The 23072-nt window shown below is 44.4% G+C and overlaps 1 protein-coding gene across 2 annotated transcripts in view; it reads right to left on the bottom strand.

Moving 5' to 3' along the window:
• Window positions 1-23072, bottom strand: part of NFYC (nuclear transcription factor Y subunit gamma) — a 109192-nt gene that overhangs the window by 72155 nt on the left and 13965 nt on the right. Inside the window, exon 1 of one of the 2 annotated variants that reach the window (XM_050799070.1) lies at window positions 8525-8791. The exons of the other annotated variant lie outside the window; for it this stretch is intronic. The gene's annotated coding sequence lies outside the window, so the exon portion shown is untranslated. Of the gene's footprint in view, window positions 1-8524; window positions 8792-23072 lie in introns of those variants that run through there. 2 annotated transcript variants of the gene reach the window in all.

Below are 23072 nucleotides of genomic sequence, written 5' to 3'. Positions count from 1 at the left end.
AAGGCATGTAAAATAACAACACTGTGCCTGATAAAAATCATGTACTCAAAAAATGGTACCTGTTACTATTATTATTGTTATTGGCCATTGGATTTAGATGACCTTTGAAATCACATTTATCACTAAGAGTCTATGTTACCTTGAAGATGTATCTTGTTCTCACAAAAGTCCTTTCCCATGATTACCAAGCTATCTTATGCAAAATGATTCATTTTTTATTCATAGACTACACCAGAACTGCTTAACTGGGCTCCGCTACACACCAGTCATAGCAAGAAACGTTTATTAGGTGTTCTCACAAACAGCAGTCCATGACCAAGTAAGTCTGAGTAATGCTGCATAATGTATCTTCCCTCCTGAAGAGTCATAGACAAATAAGCACCAACGCTCTGAATAATAATTCTGCAGTGAAGAAAGGCATTTCACTTTGGTCATTTTTTGTCAAGGATCCTCTTCTCATCCCCAAAGGACACTGATTAGCACTACACAGAACTAATGTTCAGTGGAAGAGCTTGGGAAATGTTGCTCTAAACCAACTTACAAATTTTAGTGGAATGAAAAGACTATAGGCAACTGTATTCTAACAACCTTTCAAAATGGTTAGAGTTTTACACACATTATGGCATTTTCCTTTTTAACTTAGTACTACTGAAAATGACATTAAATACCACCATAAATAGCAATCCTTTGCCTCCTAAGTGATTGCCAACCAAGCATGCTTGGCTTCTTAAAAGGCCCCAACTTTGTCATTTCATAATGAGCAAATTCTATGCTACTTACCTTCAGGGTACAGCAATAATTTTTAAAACAGTTTAAAATGGCAAGGATGTCAACTGTGCAGATAATGTGTACTTTATTAGCCTTTTCTCTCTTCTCTTTTAAAATGAACAAATCATGCCAGTGTCAAAGGGATATATCTTCTTAACACTGGGCAAAGAATCTCACTTCATAGAGATCACTGGACAGTTTACAGCTCTGGAGGCCATGGGTAACAGTAATTAGGGATGGTGAAAACCTTCACTAATTCATAGATTTAAGCCAAAGACATGATACAAAATATTCTATACTCTAACATCATTTCCTAGGAGTCATCTCATTCCTTTTTTTTTTGGAGACAGTCTCGCCCTGTCGCCGAGGCTGGAGTGCAATGGCGGCGCAATCTCAGCTCACTGCAACCTCTGTCTCCTGGGTTCAAGCGATTCTCCTGCCTCAGTCTCTGGAGTAGCTGGGGTTACAGACACCCACCACCACGCCCAGCTAATTTTTTGTATCTTTAGTAGAGATGGAGTTTCGCCATGTTGGCTGGGCTGGTCTCGAACTCCTGACCTCATGATCCGCTCGCCTCAGTCTCCTAAAGTGCTGGGATTACAGGCATGAGCCACCGCGCCTGGCCCATTCCTCTTATTGAAACACTTCGAAACACTGCTCAATATCACTATTTATGGTTCACACTCATGAATGTATTTAAGAATAATAGGACAATTACTGAATCTTATTTATTAAGAATATACCATTGACTTTAAAGCTCGAACCCGGCAGGCAAAGGATATACTATTGGCTTTAAATTAAGGGTATTCAGGCTGGGCGCAGTGGCTCACTTCTGTAATCCCAGCACTTTGGGAGGCTGAGGCAGGGAGATCACCTGAAGTCAGGAGTTCGTGACCAGCCTGGCCAACACGGTGAAACCCTGTCTCTACAAAAAATATGAAAATTAGCCAGGTATGGTGGCATGCACCTGTAGTCCCAGCAATTCAGGAGGCTGAGGCAGGAGAATCACTTGAATCCAAAAGGCAGAGGTTGCAGTGAGCTGAGATCATGTCACTGCACTCCAGCCTGGGCGACAGAGTGACTCCAGCAAATAAATGAATGAATGAATGGTATTCATTTAAATAGGACACCTTATATATAGTACCTTCAATAAGGAATTTTTTTTTTTTAAAAGAGGGAATCCCGCTCTGTTGCCCAGGCTGGAGTGTAGTGGCATGATCTCAGCTCACTGCAACCTCCGCCTCTGGGTTCAAGCCATTCTCCTGCCTCAACCTCCCGAGTAGCTGGGACTACAGGTGTCTGCCCCCATGCCTGGCAAATTTTTCTATTTTCAGTAGAAACGGGGTTTCACCATGTTGGCCAGGTTGGTCGCAAACTCCTGGCCTCAGGTGATCTGCCAGCCTCGTCCTCCCAAAGTGCTGGGATTACAGGGGTGAGCCACCGTGCCTTACCAGACATGGATATTTCGACCTTTATTTTAAACATATTCTACGGGAAACATTCAAATGCAAAGATTAGACTCTAGTTGAGCTCTCTAAACTACAAGTTTATACAACAGAAAGCTCTCACTAAGTACTGGATGTGGAAGTAAACTATCTGGAGATCTGAAAATAACAAAATGGAAAATACAACTCCAATACTGAAAATGAGTATAGGTGCTGTCTCACAGCTCTCAGGTACATCACTGCTAACACATGGAGAAGTGTGGGAAGGGTGCAACAACTCCTGCAACCTGGCGAAATTTTCTACAGGCAGAGAGATTTTTCCTGAACCATTCCGCAATACTGTGTTCCTGCTTACTTCAAAGAAAATGTTACTCAAGTGACTACAAATCACACAAACCAAACCAACAGTCCTACTTCAACTGATAATTTCTACAGTTACAAAAATTGTAAATGACTATAATGCAAACCTCTCCTTCTGGTCAGAACGAAAACACTGGTTGCTCCGACTGATAATTTCTACAGTTACAAAAATTGTAAATGACTATAATGCAAACCTCTCCTTCTGGTCAGAACGAAAACACTGGTTGCTCCGACTTTAATCATCATTGCTATTTGTCAAATATGAAAAAGTTTTCATCTCATCACAATCATTACCACTCAACACTTGGGGATGAACCAAAGAGATCAGGAAACAACCTTCCCCTGAAACAAATGATCCTACTACTTTGTACATTCAAAAGTGAGACTGACCTCACACTGGTCCACTGGAAATCAGCTCCTAAACCACAACAGCACAACTAAATTAGGTTAGTTCTTCCAGGCCAAGTGGCTGCTCCTCCATATGGAAATCGTACTGTATATAACAGAGCAGACAATTACAAAAGGCCTTACTCCTCCATATCAAGGAAGCTGTAACTGGCTGAAAGGACAGATTTCATGCTGTTCTAAAACGAAAATGTGTTCTCTCACTTGTTAAGGTCCACTAAGTGACAGGCATCTACCAGACACTATTATATTCATTTCTCATAACTACTCTAAAGGTAGATATTATTGTCATTACTTCACAGAGGAAGAAACAAGTTACGAACCTGCCCCAGCACAGTCAGGGTAAATGCATTGCAGAGACAGAATTCTTCCCTTGGTCTGACTCCAATCCGCAACTAATACCGTCCTCTCCCAAAGGCACTTTTTGGCCGGTTTTAAAAATCCATTTCCTCCTGCAATTAATCTACTTAAATTATGCTGAGTGCTTTGAGTCTCTGCAGGAAAACACTAAAATGACCTTGTAGCCTTCCTAAATTGTGACAGTGCAGGCATGAAAAACTGAATAAACAAAATGAAAAGAAAGACTATAAGACATCAGATAACTCACAACCAGTTTCCTCTGAGAACAAGAAACAGAATGGAAAAGAACAACTTACTGGCAAAGGAATGTTCTTCCTGGTTGTATGCCTGAGGGCCAGGATTGACCTCAAGAAGGTCATTTGTGACCCTAGTAATGTCCTCTGCCATTCTCATTCCCATGAATGAAGTAAACTTGTCACTTAAAGTCATCTCTGCCATCAAGTCAATGCTTCCACAGGAGAGTCAATGCTATCCAGTGGAATGAGCACCTATCTAGAAATCCAGTGATGTGGGCAAGATTTGGCTCTGCCCTTGCATAGCCAAGTGACCCTGCCAAGGTCATCTCACTCTTTTGAAGTCTCAGTACAAAGGACACACCTGAAAGAACTGAAGTTCACTTCCTGAGCTAAGAAGCCAGGACTTTTTTCTTTTCCCATAACATTCTATGGTCTCAACACAGTGTTTAAGAGTAAGGGCTTCACTTACATAAGAATTAAGAATTACAAATCTATGGCTGGGCGCGGTGGCTAACGCCTGTAATCCCAGCCCTTTGGGAGGCTGAAGTAGGCGGATCACAAGGTCAGGAGTTCCAGATCAGCCTGGCCAACATAGTGAAACCCCATCTCTACTAAAAATACAAAAAATTAGCCAGGCATGGTGGCAGGCGTCTGTAATCCCGGCTACTCAGGAGGCTGAGGCAAGAGAATCACCTGAACCTAGGAGGCGGAGGTTGCAGTGAGCCAAGATAACGCCATTGCACTCCAGCCCGAGCAACAGGGCGAGACTCCGTCTCAAACAACAACAACAACAACAAAAAGAATTACAAATCTGTGTCTGTGTCTGAATCTGGGCTCTGTTACTTACTGGCTGTGAGACCTTAAGCAAATTACTTTTCAGTTTCCTCACATGTAAAAATGAGAGTGACTATATTATCTACCTCATAGTGTATGAGGATATACATAATACATTTATATCCTAGCTGGTACAATGTAAGCATTCAATAAAAGTAGTAACTATAGTATCCCTGCGTTTGATTCATAGATCCTAGTGGCTCAGTACCTTTGAACTAAAAGATGTAAATTTCAAAATTACCTCAAAAAGACACCCAGCATAGCTTGGCTGGGCATGGTGGCACACACTTGTAAACCCAGCACTTTGGGAGGCCAAGGCAGGTGGATCACGTGAGGTCGGGAGTTCTCACCAGCCTGGCTAACATGGTGAAAGCCCATCTCTACTAAAAATACAAAAATTAGCTGGGTGTTGTGGTGCATGCCTGTAATCCCAGCTACCTGGGAAGCTGAGGTAGGAGAATCGCTTGAACCCAGGAGGCAGAGGTTGCAGTGAGCCAAGATCACATCACTGCACTCCAGCCTGGGTGACAGAGTAAAACTCCCAAAAAACAAAACCCAAAACAAGACTCTCAGCATAGCTCCCTAACATAGAATGGGGTGAGCCCATATATGGTTACAATTCTGTGGTCTGAATCCTCATTTCGCTTTGCCTTACATTTCTCTGAAACTAAAAGGGGATAAAAATGCCTTGTAAAATCTTCTCTAGTACGGTTTGGGGATTTTTATTTATTTTTTGGGAGACTGAGTCTCGCTCTGTTGCTCAGGCTGGATTGCAGTGACACAATCTCAGCTCACTGCAACCTCCACCTCCCGGGTTCCAGCAATTCTCCTGCCTCAGTCTTCCGGGTAGCTGGGATTACAGGCGCCCACCACCATGCCAGGCTATTTTTTGTATTTTTGTAATTTTGTTTCATCGCGTGTGCGAGGCTGGTCTCAAACTCGTGACCTCAAATACCACCTGCCTTGGCCTCCCAAAATGCTGGGATCAGAGGCATGAGCCACTGCACCCAGTCTCTAGTAGTTTTGACCAAAGAAAAAATATGTAAGTATAAATGAGATAACAGAATAATTTGTCATAAGAATTAAATAAGATTCCATAGACACAGCCTATAAAGCATAAAGCTTAATTTCTGCTTGAAGAAAAACCTGAGGTTCACAAGTTTTCAACATAAACTCAGATCTACTGAGATTTCCTGAGAGTTCAAGATTTCTAGAGTGGTCAATTCCATATCTTAACAAGGTGGCCACGGGTGTAAGGGGCTAACATGGAATGAAGGTGGTCACCAATGCTGAAGGGCAGGTTGCTCCAGAAATGCCTGCTGAATAAAAAAGGTGTACATATACGCTCATTTTTATCACCTTGTCTAGCCTTAGTAAAAAAGAAACTTAAATCATAATAGATCTACAGCATTCTTCATATTTGGTTAACTTGATGACTGAGCCAAATGAGCCTGAAATGACCAATGTACGAAATGCCTGGCAAACCCTATTTTCACTTGTAGCTTTGCCTCTCTCTTCCACAGTGAAATATTATTGTAAATAAAGATGAGGGAGGGCTTCACCTAAGCACATCAAGACATAAAGCAATTAAGATTTCCAACTCACTGGTCTCCTCTCAAACCCTGATTTAAAGGTTTCCATGCAAAACTGGAACTGCAAATATTTTGTCCTATCCAGTCTTAATTTTACACATTCTTCAGGATAAGCATATCCTAGAATCAATATCCCACAGTCTGAAGAAAGTACTAGGCCTTTGAATAGGTCCTCATATTTGGGGACACCCTAAGGAACTGGTGATGTTTGAAAAACCTCTCCAGTGAGCTCCTTACACTATGCACTTGGTAGTTCCTTGCCGCTTGGCATAAATTACCTCCATACACAGAAGACTATCTGTAATATTCTGAAGCTTGGTTTTAAGGAATGCAGACTCTTCAAGTTTCTGTACATATTCTTCCCCATTATCTACCTGGATTCAGGAAAAATGCAGCAATTTACTTTGTAAATCTTCCCTTTCACAATAGAAGCCAAGGAGTACAATTTGAATACCTAGCTGAAGAACCCATATTCTATATGGTTACAATTCTGTGGTCTGAATCTTGAAGCAGCACAACAAATTCTTACGAATTATAGTCTTCCATTTAATACACTCTAAACACCCAGAAATCAAAGTAGATGATCCATTTGGAAATATAAAATTATCTGGAAGTTTGATTAGTCAGATTTATGTTGATAGCTGATGTAGCCGATAAAATTACAGTCTCTGGCATGAGGCAACCTGGGTTTGAATTCCAGCTCAACCACTTACTGAGTGACAATAGACAAGCTACTTAACCTCTCTGATCCTCAGTTTCCTCATCTACAATATGGGGATGATAATGCCTACCTACTGGTGTTAAAATGTGCCCCAAAATAGCAATTCTCTTCTTCTGCTTATCAATTCCCTTCTCCAGAAAATGTAGTTGCATTCACACAAAACTGACTAAATTTGAAAACGATAGGAGTTTCTTGAAATTGGTATGAAAACAAAAGAGTACCATCTAAAGCTAAAAAGGACTACCTAACAAAAACAAGGAAAAACGAATTAGGAAAACACAAAGGTTTAACATAAATGTGTTTCCATGGCCCTCACACATTGGAAGGAGCAAATGTAAAGCAATACAAGTAACTATGATTCAGATTCAGTAGAAAAGGAACATATCCCCAACAAGTTGACTGGAATGACTCTGGATTGGAATAAAAACTTTTTGAATATAAACCAGAAAGTGTTGACAAGTCCTGTTCCTTAAGAAGCTATGCACTGGCTTTTTTTGGTTTGGAGCTATTTATTTGAAAAAACAAACAAAAAAATCAAAGTACACATGGGAGTGGGTGTACTTTCTAGGTACATATACAAGGAAATAAATCAAGACTCAAAATTTCTGGCTAGCTCCCTTTCCCTTAAAGGAGAACCTAACAATATTTACTCAACAAATAACTACCAAGTACCTAATATTTGCTAATGTAGCTTTGGAAACTCAGCCATGACCTGTATCCTTCCCAGAGCAGCAAATTTCATATACAATATCTCAAAACTACTTGTATGGTCCTGAGACTCAAAATCTGTAACTGCTCTATTAATACACTTCCCCAGTCCGAAAATATTCCCTAAAATCCTTCCTATATCAGACTTAGTCACTTTAAATCTGACACTACTTAATGCTGTGCCTCCTAGGCTCGGACAGAGCACACCTATCAACAGGATGCCTCTCTCGGTTTACTTGCTCCTCACATCACATCCCAGGTCCGTTGACTCTGGACTCCAGGGCTCCACCAAAACCTCAGTGTTTAAATGCTTGCACTCTCCAGCAAAATCCCTGATCTAATTCTACCGTTCAGCTATGCCCCTAGCCCTGATGCCTCTCTTCCTACACCATGCACTCACACAGTGGATTTCAGGGCCACTTCCAAACTAGGTCACACTAGCATCCCTTCGAGAGGATCTCAGATCCTCTCACCCTGTCACTTGGGTTTCGGTGTTTCCAGACCTGGAACCGTGAGGGCCTGCACACCCCCATCTTGCGCCATACATGTATCAGGAAAAGCACCTCTGAAAGTGAGTGTCCCCCATTCCAGGCCGTGGCCTAAGCGACCCCCAAAGTACCCGCCAGGCCATCACCCTCTCTTTCCCCTTAAAGCCTCTAGGCTCGCCCTCCTGCCGCAACCCCACGCCTGCGCCGCAGGGGGTCACTGCCCCAGCTGCCCTAGCCCAAGACGCGCGCATCCCCGCAGCCTCAGATTCCTTCATCACCCCCTAGGCCAGAGCCGGCGCGACCAATAAGGTGCCAGGTCCGCGGCCTCCCCGCCACCGACCAATCACGAGCGAGCCCCCCCGCCGTCGCCTTCCGCCAATGGGAGAAAGCCCGCGGGCCGGGCCGACGAGGCACACGGACCACACGAGCGCGGCGGCGGCGACAGCGGCGGGCCAGGCAAGAGCACAACATGGCGGCGAGCAGGCCGGACCGAGCTACAGCAGCGGCCGCGCGAGGAAGTGAGGTCTCTGGCGAAAGCGGGAAGCGCTGCCCCTCCCCCCGTCGCCGCTCCCCTATCACCCTCACACAGAACCTCCCGCACACTCACACGCCTCTGCTCAGGAGTCCAGGAAGAGTAGGAGCCGCCCCCGCGCTCCTTCGGAGTCGGGCAATGCAGAGGCCCAGGCACGGCGGAGGGGAGGGGGAAGCGTGCGTCACGGAGAACGGAGCGCGCGCGAAGCGGGGGCACAAGCAAGATGGCGGCCACGCCGTTTGCACCGTCTCCGCTTTTCCCCTCCCCCTCCCCTGGCGCCTGGACTCCCAGTATCGTGCAGCGCGCAGAAGCGCTGCTGCTTGAGGTCTCGCGAGAATTGGGAAGGGGCGACGACAGAGTGAAGCGGAATGAGAGCTGGGAGTTTTAACACCGCCCTCTTTCGGAAGCTCGAGATCTCAGAGTTTTGACCCCGCCCCCTTTCGGGGATCTGGAGGCGCTGCCAGGTGACCTCCACCACGCTTCCCACCCTTGTGGATCTGTGTTTGGTGCGAGCTTGAATGTTAAAAGATAAGTAGGTGTGTGCGCGTGCCCTTGAACTTTAGGAACTAAGGAGGGGCGTGTGTGCGTATTCGTGTTTTTAATTTGGGGAGAAAGAACTGGGGGATGAAGGTCGACATGGCATGCCAATTTTTTTTTTTTTTTTTTGAGATGGTGTCTTGCTCTGTCGCCCAGGCTGGAGTGCAGTGGCGTGATCTCGGCTCACTGCAAGGTCCGCCTCCCGAGTTCACGCCATTCTCCTGCCTCAGCCTCCCGAGTAGCTGAGACTACAGGCGCCCGCCACCATGCCCGGCTAATTTTTATTATTATTATTATTTTTAGTAGAGACGGGGTTTCACTGTGTTAGCCAGGATGGTCTCGATCTCCTGACCTCGCGATCCGCTCGCCTCGGCCTCCCAAAGCGCTGGGACGACGGCATGCCAAATTTAGCATGCTGTTCAAGTAGACAGCTACTGGCACCTTAAATTTATAAAAGAGCATTTAACACCAAACTGTAAAGTGATATTCTCCAGAATAAAGAACAGTACTTACCAAGAATAGTTAGCTTGTAACTTTAGGTCGACATAGTTGTTCTCATTTGAATGCAGATTTTAAAACTTCATCACGCAGTTGGAAACCACAGCTACCATGAGCATGGACTTTTAAATACTTATCTCTCTTCATTTCCATGACCACTTGGTCCAAAGGCATCAGGATTATATCCATTTTACAAATGATAAAACTGAAACTCAAAAAGGTTTAAGTAATTGATCTAAGGCCCCACAGCTAGTAAGTGTCGAAACCCAATATGAACAACTTCAAAACCTGTAGATATAGTCATCAAATGTGTCTTGAATGGAATTACCTACAATGAGAGTTAGTGCATTAGGTAACAAGCCCTGAGAGGAATGACTGCCTCTGCTGATGGTAACCTTGAATTTTACAAATGACATTGGAACCTTTCTGAGACTAATGTTGCGTGGGTCCTCAACAAAATCACACTGTTACTCAGTTTCTTTGGGTTTATAACCCTGGTGATAAAGTAATTGAGAATAGTGGAATAAACCCTTGACTTGAATTCAGGAAAATTGTTCTCAAATCTAATTTCAGTAAATCTCACATCAGGCACTCAATATTTGATGAATGAATGAACAAAACGTAACTATGAGACAGTTGACTTCAGGGAGTCCCAATTCCTTCATCTATAAAAAGATCTAATTCCTCACTCTTGGTAATGTTGGGGAGAGTGAATGAAATAATGTGAGAGTGCTTCCTAAATTGCAGAAGTGTTGTAAAGAAGTTACTGATAAGAGCTATGAGCGTCTCGCTGCACTCTAGCCTGGGCGATGGTGCAAGGCCCTGTCTCAGAAAAAAAAAAAGTTACTTATAATGACATTTTCAGACATGAGAAATGGCATAAAATTAAAAACAGGGAGACTCCAAATAAGAAAATAGTATGTTGAGATTGTAGAGACAGATGTAGCTAATGGAAAAAGGTGAGGTAAGTCTCTACAGATATTTATTGAGTAATTATTGCATATACTATGCTTGCCAAAGAAATGTAAAAATGTACATTTAGTTTCAATGAAGCAGCGCAAGTTATTATTTGTGATTATTGTTATCATTAAGTATTGACCACACTTAGGGAGTGCAGTCCATTTCCTTCCAAGAGCCTGGAAATTGGGTTGCCCTCAGAAATAAAAATCTACATAGAGGAAATTAGCTAAGATTGATATTAAATATATTTAACAACAAGTAGTGCTCAAGCATAGAGGAAGCAGAATTAGAAATGCAGCTAGGATCCTGGAGGTATCCCTGTGTGCTAGGTGTTAACCCTTCAGTTGCTGGTTTGTGACTAGTAGGTCCCAGGGGATCCCAGGGAAGGGGAGTGGTCCGGAGGTTTGGGACAGCAGCTATTTACCAGATAGTACTAGAGTATTTCAGTATTTTAATAGTCAATGTTATAACTGATAACAGTCAACTGGTACATATAAGCCTAATATTAGTCCTTGCTATTGTCTGTATTATCAATAGCCTCTGCCCTTCCCTTTCTAAAGCCCTTGCTATCTGGCCTGTCCCTAGGAGATGAGGGTGAAAGACTTCTCACCCTAATGTCGTCAAGCTTGGCCTTGTTTTGACCAATGAAATATCGGTAGAAATGGCATGAACCGTCCAGGCACGGTGGGAGGCCAAGATGGGTGGATTACGAGGTCAGGAGTTCAAGACCAGCCTGGCCAAGATGATGAAACCCTGTCTCTACTAAAAATGAAAAAATTAGCTGGGTGTAGTGGCGTGTGCCTGCAATCCCAGCTACTTGGGAGGCTGAGGCAGGAGAATCACTTGAACCTGGGAGTCGGAGATTGCAGTGAGCAAAGATCGCGCCACTGCACTCCAGCCTGGGCGACAGAGCAAGACTCTCTCAAAAAAAGAAAGAAATGACATGAACCACTTCTGAGCAGAAATTATGAGCTATCTTATGATTTTGCCATACTATCTTTCCTCTGACACAAGAGCGGCATGTCCTAAATAGAGCTACCTCTTCAGCTTTGGTCCCAGAGTGAAGATGTGTGGAGCCACAGCTGACACACATAACCTGTAATGTTGTGTGCACAATAAATAAACCTTTTTTGTAAGCCACTGAGATTGTTTTCGTTGTTGTTGCAGCATAACGTGCTAGCTAAGCAGACTAATACAGCCATGAAATTAGCTATCAATGGGGGTAAGCCAAGAAACTAGCCCGCCACCTCGCCCGGCTAGTTTTTTGTATTTTTTAGTAGAGACAGGGTTTCACTGTGTTAGCCAGGATGGTCTCGATCTCCTGACCTCGTGATCCGCCCGTCTTGGCCTCCCAAAGTGCTTTGATTACAGGCTTGAGCCACCGCGCCCAAGCCAAGACCTTTTTTACAAACATGACCAAAAATAAAAAACAAACTCTGATCAAGGGCATATGGGAGGAATCTGAAGACGCCAGATATGATTGTAATTTAATAAATGGAACCTAATCAATCCTGTCAGCCATTCTGTACCCTGTTTGGAGAAAGTCTGTGAACAAAAGGACTTGCTCAGCCATGGCAGTCCAAAACAAGGCAGTCACAAAGGCTAGCACTACCATTGCCCCTCTAAGCCTCATCTCAGTTAAACCACACTAAGCATTAGGATTTCCTTGTCCATATCATCTCTGTAGTGGATGGGAATATCTCAGACTGCCTCAGCTAAGAAATGCTTCTTAAGATCATGCTTTCCTCGAATGGTGTGAACCCGGGAGGTGGAGATTGCAGTGAGCTGAGATTGTGCCACTGCACTGCAGCCTGGGTGACAGAGCAAGACTCCGTCTCAAAAAAAAAAAAAAAAAAAAAAAGATCATGCTTTCCTCTGTGTTCACCCAGCAAGTGTCTTGGCGATAGGAACAGAATTCAGTGATCTGCCACCTAGAGGATTCTAGTTCTTTTGATAATTGTATTTTTCATTGTAACTAATCAGATTCCTCTTTATATAAAAGTTTCTGTGAGCTTAGCAAATATAAGACACCCCCCACCTCCAGGAAATGGTTCAACTTTCTGCTTACTATTAAAATTAGGTTTCTGAGTTTGCAAGGTTAAACATCAGTTCTTCTTTCATGGTAATTTCCATAAGGTTATAGCACTGTATAACGGGACCTGTCTAGACAGCCAGCTGGACTTCCTTAAGCCACACCTTTCTATCTCATTGTGTGCCTTTGGCCTAAAAGGAAAGCAGCGCTGGCCAGGCGTAGTGGCTCACACCTGTAATCCCAGCACTTTGGGAGGCCAAGATGGGCAGATCATGAGGTCAGGAGTTCGAGACCAGCCTGATCAACATGGTAAAACCCCATCTCTACTAAAAATACAAAAATTAGCTGGGCGTGGTGGCATGTGCCTATAATCCCAGCTACTCAGGAGGCTGAGGCAGGAGAATCACTTGAACCCGGGAGGCAGAGGTTGCAATGAGCCGAGATCGTGCCATTGCACTCCAGCCTAGGTGACAGAGCGAGACTCCGTCTCAAAAAAAAAAAAAAAAGGCAGCACTAAAAGATATAGTTCATGTGCTGCTGGAGTTCAAAAAGGGAGTGCTTACTTCCACTTAGTGTGAAATAGTGGGAGCAGTTCGGGAAAGATTTGCAAGGATGTGACATTTCAACTGGGTCTTGAAAAATGAGTAGAATTAGGGAAGACGTGTAGGCAGCCACTAAAGCAAATAGAAAAAGCGAGGGATCAGTTGAGGAAGCACAGAGTAAGAGGGAACGCAAGAAGAATCATATGGAAAAATACATTATTATGGTCAAATTAAGGCTCTTGGGCTTTATTTTTTGCTATGGGAAGTGAGTGGTAGAAGTTTTTTGTTTTGCTTTTAAACAAGTTTAACCATCTAATTTATTTATTTAGGAGACAGAGTTTTGCTCTTGTTGCTCAGGCTGGAGTGCAATGGTGCAATCTCGGTTCACTGCAACCTCCGCCTCTCGAGTTCAAGCAATTCTCCTGTCTCAGCCTCCCGAGTCGCTGGGATTACAGACACATGCCACCAGGCTTGGCTAATTTTTGTATTTTTAGTAGAGACGGGGTTTTGCCATACTGGCCAGGCTGGTCTTGAACTCCTGACCTCAGGTGATCCACCTGCCTTGGCCTCCCAAAGTGCTGGGATTACAGACGTGAGCCACTGCCTTGCCCCTGGCCTAAGTTTAACCATCTTGAAGTATACATTTCAGTGACATTAAGCCTGTTCATGTTGTTGTGCATCCATCAGCAGAATTTGTCATTACCCCATACTGAAACTCTGTATCCATTAAACACTAACACACTATCCTCTTTTCCCCCAGCCTCTGGTAATCACCATTCTAGTTTCACCTTTTGGCCACTATGAATGATGCTTCTGTGGACATTAGTATACAAATATCTGCTGGAGTCCCTGCTTTTGATTGTTTGGGGTATATACCCAGAAGTGAAGTTGCTGGATTATATGGTAATTCTATGTTTGTTTTTTTGTTTGCTTTTGTGTTTTTTGAGGAGCCACCATACTGTTTTCCATAGCATCATACCATTTTACATTCCCAATGGTAGAAGGTTTTACAAAAGATAGTGACATGATCAAAACTATGCTTAAAAGCAATCTGGAAAAGAGAGTAAGATGGAACAGAGTGGCAGAATGACCGTGTGGAGACTTTCACAATAGTTTAGGCAAGATACAATGAGGGTGAGGGCCTGAACACATCAGCCGCAGTGAGAATGAGGGAAGAGGATACAAATGCTGAGGTGATACTGCCAAGGAAAGATTGTAAGGACTTGACCATTGACTAGCTATTGAGGGTTGGGGAACAAGAAAATTAAGGTTTGTTTGTTTGTTTGTTTGTTTGTTTTGAGACGGAGTCTCACTCTGTCGCCCAGGTTGGAGTGCAGTGGTGCAATCTCGGCTCGCTGCAAACTCCGCCTCCTGGGTTCACGCCATTCTTCTGCAGCAGCCTCCCTAGTAGCTGGGACTACAGGCGCCCACGACCACGCTCGGCTAATTTCTTTGTATTTTTTTAGTAGAGACGGGTTGGGTTTCACCGTGTTAGCCAGGAAGGTCTCAATCTTCTGACCTCGTGATCCACCTGCCTCAGCCTCCCAAAGTGCTGGGATTACAGGCATGAGCCACCATGCCCGGCCAAATTAAGGTGTTTAATATGACTCCCATGTGTCACACCTGGGAGGATGGTAGTCTTCAGATGAAGAGTCAGGGTATGGAGAAGTCATGAGTTCGGGTTTGGATATATAGAGTTTGAATTACAAGTGGCACATTGTAAGCTGTGGGGTGGACATTTGTTGTCTTGCCTGCTGAATACCCCTTGCCCTATCAACTGGTAATGGCACTCTACTTTTTTTTCTTTTGAGACAGAGTTTCACTCTTGTCACCCAGGCTGGAGTGTAGTGGGGTGATCTCGGCTCACTGCAACTTCTGCCTCCCAGGTTCAAGCTATTCTCCTGCCTTAGCCTCCCGAGTAGCTGGGATTACAGGTGCCCACCACCACACCCAGCTAATTTTTTGTATTTTTAGTAGAGACGGGGTTTCACCATGTTGGCCAGGCTGGTCTCAAACTCCTGACCTCAGGTGATCTGCCCTCCTGCGTCAGCGTCCCAAAGTGCTGAGATTACAGGCATGAGCCACTGTGCCCAGCATACTTTAAAAAACAACAACAAAAAAGATTGTAGAATTTATCCTTCTTCATCTCTATATTGGCTAGGCTGGGCGGGTGTGTGGCCATGAGAATGTGCTTCTCAGATCTCTGACTGGAGAAATTGTAATTTAGCAACAGTCCAGCTGCTGAGTTCTGAAATCCATCCTGAGCTTTGAAATCCATTGCCCTTTACTCCAAGGTCTTACTTCCCATACCCTGCTTCTAGCCAATAACTGAGCCCAGCGGGGATTTTAGGACAGGACTGTTCCTGGGATAAGTGATACTCTTCTGATGGATGACTTTGACCCAAGGACTCCTAAGTGGCTTTGCCAAACTTTCCTTAGAACTTTACTGCAGTCTGAGACACTTCCACCTTGAACACCTTCCCTCTGTCCTTCACTCAGGGTTAGGCCTGCGTCACTGTGCGATGGCTCTCTCAGTCATACCCTTCCATTTCCTCTCACAGGTGTTTTTCATAATAAATGTCTTGCATTTTATTCTGTCTTGGCATTTGATTTCCTGAGAATCTGAACATGTTAATGAGGGGAAAGAGGACAGGATGCATCTTACCATAGCACATCTTCTGTACCCCATTAGCCACAGGAGTAGGAACATGACCCAGTCTGACCAATCAACAATCTCCCCACATCTTGGCCCAGTGCCTCCTCTTAGTCTCTCAGGATAATTTGGCTCCCAAACAATTAGCCACTTGGTCCACCTCAACAACAGACATAGTTGACCAAATCTAAGCAAGGTCTCACAGTTCTGTTGCTTGAGGCCAACTAGTTACAAACATGGAGTCTATGGCTTCTCCTGCAACTTCCACACCCTGATGAAGCACCACCTCACAGAGCGTGGGATTTGGCTTCCTGAAAAGCTGCTGAAGGGGCTAATGAAGCAACCTACTACAGAGGATTTAGCTACCCACAGAGCAAACTGATCAATGGGAGACAGGAAGGAGCTGGCTATAACAATCCACTCTTCCCTTCCTTCCTCTAATGAACTGTTTCAAGATAAAATTTCTCCATACAGCCTGTCTAGAGCGACATTCTGCCTGTCAAGAGACTAGCTACAGCTCATTGTGAAGAGCCAGCAAACATTTCCTTCCCTTGCTTCTCATCTTTTCCCACTTTCTCTTATCCCTAATTCTCACTACTCCAGGGCTGTGCCCCTCACATAAAACTTCAGCACTTAATCCCTCCTTCAGGCTTTGTTTTCTTGGAAACCTTGCTGAAACAGATCACAGTTTTTGAAGAGATGGGCACATCACCCAAACTAAGCTAAGCAAAGCCCTCCTAAAGATTTGAAATATAGGAAAGACAGGATTTTTCTTCTGGAGATCTTGAGCTATGAGGAACTGAGGGCAGCCATTATTCTTGCTTCATGGAAAGAGCCTGTCTGAGAATGAAGGCATCACAGAGGAAGGCAGAATTCAGACAGAGCGAGACAGAGCCCTGACATCCTTTGAACACCTAGATACAACTTTCCCCAATATGTGTAACCATTTGTCATTGCTTTGTCATTCTGAAGACCAGTTTTCCCAATCCATGTCATATAAAACATGGTAACCAATGAGTCCCAAGTTGCCTCCATTCAAAAAATCATCCAGGTGACTAGATTCTTAGGCTTAATTCCAAATTTCTGGGAGGAAGAGCTCTTGTTAGAGCTAACTTTGGCCAAATGTCCACCACTGAATCAAGTAATATTATGGAAAAGGGGACAGGGTCATGCATAAAAATGGTTGTGTCCACTGTAACTCTATGAATGAAGGTATGTTGGAGGGTGGGGGATAGAGTAACAGTTCTCAGAAAAGTAGGAGTAAAGGATTAGACAGACTAAACAATGTCTGTCCACTTCCTGAGAATAAATAAAGGGAAAGAGGGTAAAGAGGTCAGAGGACAGAGCCTTTATCCAAACAAACACTATCCAACAGAGCTTTCTGCGTGGTAGAAATGCTTTATATCTGTGCTGTTCAATATAGTAGCCACTAGCCACATGTGGCTGTCAAGCATTTGAAAGATGGTTAGTGCAACGAAGAAATTGAATTTTTAATTTCATTTTATTTAAATTTAAATAGCTACATGTAGTATCTTAGTTAGTTTTCTGCTGCTATAACAAAATACCAAAGACTGGGTAATTTATAAAGAAAGGAAATTTATTTGGCTTATGGTTCTGGAGGCTTGAAAGCCCAAGAGCATGGCACCAGCATTTGCTCGACATCTGGTGAGGGCCTTCTTGCCACACCATAACATGGCAGAAGATATCATATGGTTAGTAAGTGTGCATGTGAGACAGAGAGAGGGAGTAGGGGCCAAACGTATCCTTTTATCAGGGGTCTTCTCCCTCCATAACTAACTCATTCCCGTGCGTTAATCCATTTATGATGGCAGAGCCCTCGTGACCTCATCACCTCTTAAGTGTTCCACCTCTCGACATTGTTAAAATAGCAATTAAATTTCAACATGAGTTTTGGAGGGACGTTCAAACTATAGCATGTAGCTAATGACTGCATATTAGATAGCATAGGTCTGAACTATTGGTCTACTTTGGGAAGCAGCATGGAATATTGTCTGTAGCACGTGCTTTCAAGTTAGTCTGAACTGAGTTCGAGTCCCCATTCCATTTACTTAACCTCTCTGAGCTAGAGAGGAGAAAGATGCAAAGCAAGTTGTATGTAATACCACAAAGAGAGAAAGAGACAAAAGATCTGCAAAAGTTCGGCCAGGCACAGTGGCTCATGCCTGTAATCCCAGCACTTTGGGAAGCCAAAGCAGGCAGATCACGAGGTCAGGAGTTCAAGACCAGCCTGGCCAACGTGGTGAAACCCGATCTCTACTAAAAATACAAAAATTAGCCGGGTGTGGTGGTGGGCGCTTGTAGTCCCAGCTACTCGGGAGACTGAGGCAGGAGAATCGTTTGAACCTGGGAGGCAGAGGTTGCAGTGAACCGAGATTGCACCACTATACTCCAGCCTGGTTGACAAAGCAAGATTCTGTCTCAAAAAAAAAAAAAAAAAAAAAAAAAAAAAGATCTGCAAAGGATCAAAGAATCAGTTGGATTTGGCAATTAGGGGACTATGAGTGAATTAAGACAGAGAAATGTTAAAAGTGTGATTGTTTAAAATCCAGACCAGCTATCCATCTACCTTTTGTACATGGGCTAAATTCCTTTCCTCTGGAGGGGGACCCCAGGCAGGGAGAGAATGGGAATGCAAAAGTTACCTTGTCTCTTAATCCTGTTGGTCACATGGGGAGCGAGAACTCACAAGTATGTCCTGAAGATAGAGTTCCAAGGTCAAGCCAAAAAAATCAGAATCAGAACCCTGGTCAGTCATGGGGTGTGAAGCCAAAGGTGGGGTTGCCTAGTCCAAGGAAGCCACAACCTCAGCTCACCGCAACCTCCACCTGCCGGGTTCAAGCGGTTTTCCTGCCTCAGCCTCCCTAGTAGCTGGGATTACAGGCGTGCGCCACCACACCCAGCTCATTTTTGTATCTTTAGTAGAGACGGGGTTTCACCATGTTGGCCAGGCCAGTCTTGAACTCCTGACTGCAAGTGATCCACTTGCCTTGGCCTCCCAAAGTGCTGGGATTATAGGCGTGAGCCACCGCACCTGGCCCTGCTTCCTTTTTTTTAGAGATACTGAAAGAGGGATAGACTGATGATTCTCAACCGTTTCTGTCTTTGGACAAGTGGTCTGTAAGAAAAACAAGAAAACAGTGTTTTCCAACAGAATTTATTCTTGCCACTACCCACGGAACAGTAATGAAAGCCTTATATCCAACCTAGCTTACTTCTGTGACCGCCTGGTGCTTCACAAGCCACTGTGGGACAGTTAAGTCTCTGTAGGGGGTACAGGTTAAGATTAAGAATGATCCCTGCAGGCACCATAGGGCCATACATGTCAGAAACACGACTTTTCTTCAAGGTCCCTTGCCTTGGCTAGCAGTGTACAAAATAGGGTTAGGCAGGTCTTGAGAAAACGACTGTAAACATTAAGTGTGATCCTCAATTGTAAGCCTTATAGATCCTACTCAGCCATTAACCTGCTCTGTGACCTTGGGCAAGTCACTTAATCAAGTTCAATCTCAATATTTCCGCCTTATATGAGGCCGGCACGGTGGCTCACACCTGTAATCCCAGCACTCTGGGGGGCCGAGGTGGGCAGATCACCTGAGGTCACGAGTTCGAGACCAGCCTGGCCAACATGGTGAAACCCCATTTCTACTAAAAATAATCTTTTAAAAAATTAGCTGGGCATGGTGGTGCACACCTGTGATCCTAGCTACTTGGGTGGTTGAGGCAGGAGAATCGCTTGAACCTGGGAGACGGAGGTTATAGTAAGCCGAGATTGCGCCACTGCACTCCAGCCTGGGTGACAGAGAGAGACTCCATCGCAAAAAAAAGAAAAAAAAAAAATTCCGCCTGTTTTTAAAAAAGACATAGGAATAATTTTTTTACATTATTTTAAAATAAATTGTCTTAAGAGGGTAGAGGGAATGGGAGAAATGATAAGTATTATCCTGTGCCTCTCCTTCTTGTCCATCCTGCCTCAGTTTTTGTATCAAATAAGATGGTAAGTGTTAAAATGCTCTGAAAAGTGCAAAACACCATACAAAAGCAAGGGAGTATTATTATCAACATAGTTGTTAGCTTAGGAGGATGAAGGCAGGGCACAGACTCAGAGCCAAACAGCTGGAAGGCAGGAAATCTTAATACCATAGAAGGAAACTTTTTTTGTTCAAATTCTTCCTGGAGTGGCACTTTTTTTTAGAGCAGACTTGGCACTGAAATCCTCTGAAATGCTGAAGTGGGTCCAGAAAAGTATTAAGGGGGCAGGTAGGGCATTCAGCAGCCAAAAGACACTGGAGAAACACCAGCCCTGGTTCCTCAGTTTCTTTGTGATCCAACAAAAGATACAATCGAAGGAGGAGTCAAATTGTATCAGCGGGTCTCAGATTCAAAGCCAGGTGGGTGTTGGATCCTGTAACAGGCTCTTTAACCAGCCACCAGACTATTTTGGGAGCCAGGATGTCAGGGGCACTCTGTAACTAATACTGAATTCAGGTGCCAACAACCTAAAAACCATTCTCTCTACACAGTGTTCAGAAAGAACACTCACCTGGAGAGGACTTTAGAGATAATCTAGTCAGACTGAGGCTCAGAGAGGGACAGGGACTTGCCAAGATAACACAGTAGAGTCAGGCTCATTGGGCTGCAGAAGCCTACCCAATTTAGCTCAAGTACAAAGGAGTTTCTTGTAAGGACTGGAACTGAAAGGCGGGAAGAAGCATAGAGGTCTAGGACTCACTGGTCTATTCATTCTCTATCTCCTCGCCACTCCTCATCGCTGGATAGGATTGCTCCTTCCCCCTCTACCTACAGTCAGGCTTCTGCCTTCTCTTGGTCTCTGCTCCTACTTATCTGGGCCTGCACATGGCTTTCCTGGCCAAGATCTACTTGTCTATGACTTTTTTTTTTTTTAGGCAGGGTCTTGCTCTGTCACCCAGGCTGGATGGAGTTGCTCACTGCAACCTCCGCATCCCGGGCTCAAACGATCTTCCTACCTCAGCCTCCCAAGTAGCTGGGACTACAGGCATGTGTCACTATGCCTGGCTAATTTTTTTTTTTTTTTTTTTTGAGATGGAGTTTCACTCTTATTTCCCAGGCTGGAGTGCAATGGCGCAATCTCAGCTCACCGCAACCTCCACCTCCCAGGTTCAAGTGATTCTCCTGCCTCCAGCCTCCCGAGTAGCTGAGATCAACAGGCGTGTACCACCATGACCGGCTAATTTTTTGTTGTTGTTGTTTTTGAGACAAAGTCTCGCTCTGTCACCCAGGCTGGAGTGCAGTGGCCCGATCTCAGCTCACTACAAGCTCCGCCTCCCGGTTTACCCCATTCTCCTGTCTCAGCCTCCCAAGTAGCTGGGACTACAGGCACCCGCTACCTCGCTTGGCTAGTTTTTTGTATTTTTTAGTAGAGACAGGGTTTCACCGTGTTAGCCAGGATGGTCTCAATCTCCTGACCTCATGATCCGCCCGTTTCGGCCTCCCAAAGTGCTGGGATTACAGGCATGAGCCACCACACCTGGCCTTATTTTTTGTATTTTTAGTAGAGACAGGGTTTCACCATGTTGGCCAGACTGGTCTTGAACTCCTGACCTTAGGTGACCCTCCTGTCTCAACCTCCCAAAGTGCTGGGATTACAGGCATGAGCCACCGCGCCCGGCCTAATTTTTGTATTTTTTGTAGAGACAGGGCTTTGCCATGTTGCCCAGGCTGGTCGTGAATTCCTGGACTCAAGCGATCCACTTGCGTCAGCCTCCCAAAAGATTGGAATTACAGGCGTGAGCCACCACACCTGGCTGTCTCTGACTTCTCTAATTCAACTCCCTCTGCCACCTGACAATTTCTTTCCTTTTTTTTTTTTTTTGTTTTGTTTTGTTTCCTGAGACAGTGTCTCACTCTATCACCCAAGCTGTAGTGCAGTGGCATGGTACGATCTTGGCTCACTGCAACCTCTGCCTCCCAGGCTCAAATGATCCACCCACCTCAGCCTCCAAAGTAGCTGAGAATACAGGCATGCACCACCATGCTTGGCTAATTAAAATTCTTTTTTTCCTTTTGTAGAGACGAAGTCTCACTGTGCTGCCCAGGCTGGTCTTGAGCTCCTGGGCTTAACTGATCCTCCCACCTTGACCTCTCAAAGTGCTGGGGTTTCATGTGTGAGGCACCATGCCTGGCCAAAAATGTCTTTCTGTTCCTTGGTTCAATAAGGCCTCGAATCGGCCCATCTTAGATTGTTGTGCTAGGCTGTCTTAGTTCATTTTGTGCTGCTATAACAGAATATCTGAAACTAGGTAATTTATAAAGTATAGAGATATATTTCTTACAACTCTAAAACCTGGTAAGTCTAAGGTTGAGGGGTCCACATCTGGCAAGGGCCTTCTTGCTGCGTATTCCATGGCAGCAGGTGAAGGGCAAGAGAGCAAGACAGCATGAGAGGGACAGAGAGAAGGGGAGAGAGAAAAAGAAATGGGGTTGAATGCATCATTTTATCAGGAACCCACTCCCTCAATATCGTCATTAATTTATTCATGATGGCAGAGCCCCCATGACCTAATCACCTTCTGAAGGTCCCTCCTCTCAGCACTGTTGCACTGGGGATTAACTTTCCAGCACATGAGACTTGGGGAACACATTCACACGATAGTATACACCATTGGTCCGAGGACAGACAGCAGCGAATACATTAAATGGTGATCCTTGACTCCGGTGCTGGCCCTATCTGCTGAAGTCCAGAGGCTGGAGGGGTCAAGTGGTTTAAAGCGTGGCCCCAGCAGGGTTTGTGGTCTGGGCAGCTTAAAGTGAACGTGAGTGAGGCAGAAACTGTACCATCACTAGGACCATGTGATTGGAGCTCAGGATTCCAGATTTGCTGCCCAGAACATTTCCCATGAAATTGTCATTTCTTTATTCAGCAGACATGTCGTAATGCTTGTTAAATGTCATTTATGAAAATCTTCCTCCTCCTTTTCTTCCTTCTTGCCCCCAGAAACTTATGATATAATGAAGATAAAGGCAGGAAATTAATTAGAAAACTTGAGCACTTTAGAAGAAGTATAAACAATAACCACTTACTGTAAGTGGTAGCTATTATTGTTTATGCGTCTTCTAAAGTGCTCGTGTATTCTAATTATCATCCTGTCTTTGTCTTTATTATATCGTGTATCTGATTGGTACATGTACCAGTCACTGCTGATCACTTTACATATATTTTCTCACTTAATCTTTACAACTCCCCTGTGATGCCAGCACATTTCACACATGTGGAAGGAAACAGGCGCAGAGAGTGATTCACAGATAATAAACAGCACAGCAGGGCTCTGATGCTAAAGCCTGTTCTGTTAACCACTGTGCAGTCTTCACCATGCTGTTAGAGCACAGGGAACCATCTTGGCC

The sequence above is a fragment of the Macaca thibetana genome, chromosome 1, assembly GCF_024542745.1.
Source record: "Macaca thibetana thibetana isolate TM-01 chromosome 1, ASM2454274v1, whole genome shotgun sequence".
In the NCBI taxonomy this organism is placed as follows: domain Eukaryota; kingdom Metazoa; phylum Chordata; class Mammalia; order Primates; family Cercopithecidae; genus Macaca; species Macaca thibetana.
Note: the sequence above shows the minus strand (reverse complement) of the source record. Positions and strands in the feature narration are given on the sequence as shown.